The sequence below is a fragment of the Amphiprion ocellaris genome, chromosome 2, assembly GCF_022539595.1.
Source record: "Amphiprion ocellaris isolate individual 3 ecotype Okinawa chromosome 2, ASM2253959v1, whole genome shotgun sequence".
In the NCBI taxonomy this organism is placed as follows: domain Eukaryota; kingdom Metazoa; phylum Chordata; class Actinopteri; family Pomacentridae; genus Amphiprion; species Amphiprion ocellaris.
The window spans coordinates 12,761,078-12,767,979 of NC_072767.1; positions in this window are offsets into that span (position 1 = coordinate 12,761,078).

The following is a 6,902-nucleotide window of genomic DNA, read 5'->3' on the forward strand; positions in this document are numbered from 1 at the left end:
CTTTCCTGTGATTGAACAACTTTCTCTTTCTCTTCTGTCAGATTAAGTGTTTACTGGAAGTCCTCAAGGCGACTCAGCTGGTAACCGTGGTGACAACTAAGCTGCAGTTCAGCATACATTTAGAAGACAGACTTTGCTTTTCAGCGTTTTCTTACCATTAGTTTGGAAAACCTTCCTGGCTCAGAAACTCTCCTTGTTTGTTAAAGCTGCTGCAACTTTAGGAACATAAAGCAACATAATAATGAATATTTCTTTTTAGAAAGTCAGTCAACTCCAGGAAACTAAAAAAAAAAAACACAATGAGAAGCAAAAGAACTGCTAAAGTACACATCAACTACAAAGAGACACAAAACTACTAGTAAAAGACCAAGAAAAATACTGAAATAACAGTGAAAACACACAAAATTACCAAAAATATACATAAAACAACCAAAAAGGTATGAGCAACTAAAAACAGACAACAGATTATGAAGGGACACATAACGACTACAAAATTGCAGACTGGTCATCAGGAAGTCTGGGAATTTTTCTGGTGGCCTGGTACACTACTGTTCAAAAGTTTGGGGTCACCCAGACAATTTCATATTTCCATGACTCACACTTTTATTCATGTGCTAACATAACTGCACAAGGGTTTTCTAATCATCAATTAGCCTTTCAACACCATTAGCTAACACAATATAGCATTAGAACACAGGAGTGATGGTTGATGGAAATGTTCCTCTGTACCCCTATGGAGATATTCCATTAAAAATCAGCTGTTTCCAGCTAGAATAGTCATTTACCACATTAACAATGTCTGGACTGGATTTATGATTCATTTAATGTTATCTTTATTGAAAAAAAAATGCTTTTCTTTCAAAAATAAGGACATTTCTTAGTGACCCCAAACTTTTGAACGGTAGTGTAAGCCTAAAATTGTGATTTATTTCTCAAAAACACCTTCTACAGGTTTCATTCAGAAATTTCTAAAAGTAAACACTTTGCGCCAGTGTGTTCAAAAGTTCTTTAGCACAGCAGAGAAGCTCTGACTGGCTCAGCTGTGAGCAACGGTCATGTGACAACATGGAATTTTTGCCTGAATTGTAGTCTGTGTTTACACAGAGCAGAAAGGATACATGGGTCTGCTGTCTCAAAATCTGTCTCTGGCCAAAAGCTGGACGGAACGATTCCTGACACTAACGCTCCCTGAGGATTTATAGTGGAATTTTAAACGTATATCAAAAAAGGTCAAGGGATTATTGTAGTCTATAGATATGAAAACCCAAACACTGAGATGTCATGTCTGCTGAACACCTCCTCACTGTTCTCTAAAAACCAGGAAACTAACTAGGAAAACCAGATCACAGTTACCAAGAGGAAAATTAATTCTGTCTGTTTTCAGGCTGAGGGGCAGTATAATGAGCTAAACAGATGGATCTGGTGTCTTTTGTCTTCAGTATAAAGCTGATTGGCTCCTCAGCTCGTTGTCACGGAAACGGGAAGGCTTCAGATGTGAGACGTGAAGAGAGGAGTGAATGTGGATGAGACCTCTCGAGTCTTTGGTTTCAATTCAGACTCTCTCCACTGTGACAGTGTGTTCTCAGGGTCTCAGCCTCACCTCTGGTCCTCATCAGTGAACACACTGTCAGCTGACAGGACCACTGGCTGCCTGCTTTGGTCTTGTGATGTTGGCTCTATAGCAACATAGCAACCAAGCAATTTTATCTGCTGTTGATGACCGTGAAAGCTACAAAAACAGCTTGTAAAAATGAATTTTGATGAATTCTGATTGTCTGATTGATTGTAGAGGTTTGGGGGGAAAGAGTTTGGTGCAGTTTGCCATTTACACTTGAGTAAATAATATCTAACTGCTGACAAAATCTGCATAGGAGACATCCCTTATGAAATTCCCCATTTTCCAAGCAGGCCCCTGCTATTCCAAAGGTCTCCTTTCAGTAAACAAAGGTCCATCTCTTAACTAAAGCTCTCTAGTGTGTCCACTTTTTTTGACGGATTTATAAAAATAAGACAAAGACAATTAACGAAAGAATTTAGTTACGTGCATCTGCTGCAAAGGTTAGTGTCCTATATAGTTTCAGAGTGTACAACTGAAGACATCCAAACTTAGACAAGCAAGAAGCCAAAGCTCATTAGGCCCTCACTTTCACATATAACACTTTAGCACAATTAAAGCTGAACAAGCTGCACAGTCCAGACAATAAGTGAACAAATGTGAAATATTCATTTATGTACATTTATGTATATTTATGGTTCAGGCAAATGGCTTCTGTAAAGCGTTTTGAGACAATTTGAATTGTAGTTGGCACTATATAAATAAAATTGAATTGAACTGAAATGAATTGAATTGAATTGAATTGAATTGAATTGAACTGAACTGAACTGAACTGAACTGAACTGAACTGAACTGAACTGAACTGAATTGAATTGAATTGAATTGAATTGAATTGAATTGAATTGAATTGAATTGAATTGAATTACTAGTGAACTCCTGGGTGGCTGTGGCTCAGGTTGTCCACTGCATCATCAGCTGATCTTTGTACCAAAGTGTCCTTGGGGTAAGACACTGAGCCATCACCTTGCATAGCAGCCGTGTCACCACTGGTATGTAAATGAGTGAACAAAAATCATAATGTACAGCTCTTTGTAGAACCCAGCCAAGCTTAAAATGTGTTCTATAAGTGCAGACCATTTACCATTTTAACTCCAACTGACCCTTTGAATTTAAATAGAGCTCCGAGGGTTTGAACAGCAGTTTAGAGTTCAGAGGTCAAAGATTATTTGTCCTGAAGACTGGTGCTGCTCTGAAGTGGCACTAATGTCTCTAAAAAGGTTTAAAAACCTCTGCCGAAAGAGGCTTTTCAGGTCAGGAAAACAAAGAGTTCCATCTTCTCTTCTCTCAGACAGGAAATACCAGCAGAGCAGGAGATTAGAATGACAAGACGCAGCAGAACTCTCGTCCTCTTTTAAACAGCAGCATCCAGAGGTCAGAGTGTTGGAGGCCCAGCAGGACAGCGAACGCCACACGATGTGAAAAACACCAGATGGAGTAAAAAGAAACACATTTATCAACAGAGTCATTTGAATGTTTCAGCTGAATCTGCACAAACTGCAGAGTCTGGATCACTCTGTGTCTCTGCAGGGACACGAGGGTCCTGACTGGGTCCACAGCATTAATATGTGGACTGTTCCTGTAATGCTTAATTCTAAGCTTTAATACAACATAAACAGGTGAGCTATTCCAACATTCAGCTCCTGTACACTTGTCATGAAAGGGAGAATTATAGACCAAGATAGCTAGCTAGCTAGCTAGACCTTTATTGTCCCCAAGGGGATATTCGTTGTCACAGGCACTGTCAGGTACATAAAAGAAAATAAACATCATAAACAGTTAGACTGTCTTTTGTACCAGGATGCAAATATGTGTGTTTCTGTTATAAAGTTGGACATTCTAACATGGGGGCCTATAAGGACCGATATGATTGTGAAGCCAATGCCAAGTGGACATTTAAGGAATTGCAGCTTTTAGCACTTTGTTCATTTTTCAGCCTGGAGGTTGCAGCTTGCTCTCAGCCCAGCAACAGAGTTTTCACAGTGCTGAGATCTGAGCTAAAAGTCAGGATGTTTCTGTCCACCTTCAGACCAGCAGTTTGTTCTGACAGTGTGCGACCTCCGGCTTGACAATCATTTCAACCTCCTGTCCCAGAACTGACCAACCATTTTCTCTTCCTGTCGCTGTTCTGACCTGCGATGGTGTTTAATGACACCATGGAGGAGGATGGAGCTGCTGCTGACGGAACGTTGGCTCTTCATCTTCTGCATCCCAATATGGTTACTGAGGTTTGTGGTCACCATGGAAACTGATCAGTGGGTCTTCTCATCACTGCATAAACACAGTGACTGATTTCATAACTGACTGACTGACGTTTTATTTATGTTGCATGTAGGAGGTGGGGAGTGAAATATTCACTGTCTCCTCTGTAATGGAACTGTGCATTTTAGCCAAGGAGACAGGTCAGGATGTCTGGAGACAATGTGGACATTCAACAGGACAACGACAAAACTTCCCAAAGGGGTGCCCGAAAGATACTGCAAGAGATGAATTATGTCAAAAAATGTCCTTGGAGTCAATTAGTAGTTGACTGTAATGTGAGAGAATTACACGGCATGGAGTCCACAATCTCATAGTCATTAGAAAATGGTCAAGGCACGAAACACATAAGAGAACAGAAGGACCCCTACTGTACAAGCTCTTTTCTTAAATGTAAAGCATTATTAGAAGTTGTTAAGCCACAGCTTCATAAAACATTCACATTTTAAGTAAAAATCAAAAGTGTCAACAAATCAACCTCCTGAGTCTTAGTCTGTGATTCAGGATCAACATAGTTTTACTGCATCTTTAAAAATGTTTTAACTGGAAAATCTCTATAATAAACCCATCTTTGTTAAACACACATTCATCAAGACAATCACAGACATCAAAACAGCTAACAACATCCTCAAGACATCACTTTGTCTTTGGTTTGTCTGGATCCAAGACCAGCTAGATGTGAATGATTTAAGACTGTAACATATTAAACAGACTGCAGGCTGTGACAAGACTGATCCTGTGCAGTTCTGAATGATTGTTTAGTTTAGCTGTTTGTGTTTCTCTGTGGATAGACTGTGAGCAGAAGATCAGACTTTGACCTGGAGGTTTTAGATTCACTGCAGTGACTGACTGATCATTAGCTACACAGGCGCGCCATCTGCTGCTCATAGCAGGCACAGCACAAGGCTCTTATTTTGAAATACCACTGAAGAAGTGATGAACAAGTTCCACTAAGCTCAATTTTCTCTGTTTCAGCACATTCAGCTCTCTGAAAGTCAATGGAAACATGAACTGGATGTCCTGGTTGGTTTTGTCTTCAGCCCAGTCCAGAGTAAACTTCTGTGTTAACACTGTTTTCGCGATGTCAGCCACTCCCTGTGCCATCATTGTTGGTCTCTTCCAGGTGAGCCCTTAAGACTGTGTTCTGCTCTGATGCTTCTTTCTGCTCTGTCTGCTTTCCTGGATGCTGCTTCAATCTGTCTGACCTCATGTTCATCATTGATCTCTGTAGTCCCTCCCTCTGTGATGTACAGCTCTGTGTAGATCTCATTCAGGAGGGTCAGCTGTCCTGCTTTAGCGATGCCCTCAAACACTCTCTTCTTCTTCAGGCCACATTTAAGTTTCGGCAAACTGTAGCAACAAGTTCTGAATGAAAACACAACAAACGAGATCAATGAATAAATGACAGTAAACACTGCAAGAGTCATCCTCCTAAAGACCGATTCTGTGAATATATTTAGAGACTTTAGTAAATGTGCTGTTGATCAGCAGGTTCAGTCTTTACAGAAATCCTCATACTGCTCTGCAAACAGTCAGCCAGCTTCTCCTGCTTCATCCTCCTCAAGAAGAACACTGATCTGCTGAAACATCTCTCTGCTGCTCCTCTGATCTTCACCATCACCCTCCAACTTCTCCTCCTCCCTCTGACTCTCTGAGCATTCTGGGTAATCTGGACTCACAACCTTCTGCATCTTCTTCAGCTCCTTCTTCACAAAAGTCACCATGTTGTCCTCCAGCAGCTGGAACAGAGAAATCTGTGAATGAGTGAAATCATGGAGCCAAACATCAGATCCATGTTGGACACACTGACAGTCCACTGGTCTACAAAGAGCAGCACGGAGAAGCCTGAACACAACAGATGGAGAAGACTTTGCTGTCCGTGTACACACCATGAATATGGAGTCCAGGTGATGCTGCTGGACAGATTGAGCTCTGGGAAGCTCCGAGTTCTGCTGCTCAACTCTGTGGATCAACATCAGCAGTTAGCTCTCAATACATCTGTCCACACAGACAAACACCAGCTACGACACCACGGACGTCTTCAGGAGACTCTGAAAACGGAACCAGTTATCCCCAGATTTAACCCTCATTGTGTCTCCCCCTCGCTGTGACGTGGACGTTCACAATAGACAGAAACCCTTTGGATTCCAGAGCAGGTCGGACAGCACGTCGTACAAACTGATTATTTTCTTGAATAAGTGACTCTTTCTGTCAGTTCCAGCTTACATCTGATCAGCAGATGAACGGACGTCTTTAAAGTTAATTAATTCATCCTTTGACTGGTTGCTCCTGAAGGACAGACAGCTGGGTTCAGGACAGTCTGGTCTCTGCTGCTGGATCCTGAAAAAAAACCCAGAACAGATAAAAACTGATGAAAAACATCTTCAAGCTGTTAATAAACACAACAACAACTTCAAGTTTGAAACGTCTTTCTGTCAGTTGTACTGTCTCACCTTCCACCTGCAGATTGTCTGAAATGAAGGGGATGCTCCTTTGACTGGTCACTCTTCACGGACACACAGCTGGATCCAGGTCCAGGTCCAGGTCCAATAGTAGTAGTGGCAGTAGTAGTAGCAGTAGAAGTAGTATCAGAAGCAGCAGAAGTAGTACCAGCAGTAGCAATTGTTGCAGTAGTGTTGCAATAACAGTAATAGTGGAAGCAGTTGTTGCAGTAGTACTAGTGTGGTTGTTGTAGTGGATGCAGCAACATCTCATAGTCCATGGGCCCAGACCCAAAATTTCAGGTATCGGTACCACCCGAGGTGACCAATTCTTTTTGGTATTTTTAACTTGCTATATGTCTCTAGTTGGCATTTTGATATGATAGCCCTTGCAGACTCACAGCTTAATATGTGTTATCACTCGTTTAATGGACATACGACAAGACAGGACGGAATTAATGTACTTGTATTAACCCAATGTACATTTTAGTGCCACTTCGGTTTGGTCACCTGAGATGGTACCAATATCTGGTCTGGCCTATGAACTAACAGTGTTTGAGTAACCCCAGGGTGCGTGCGTAGCGCCTTTA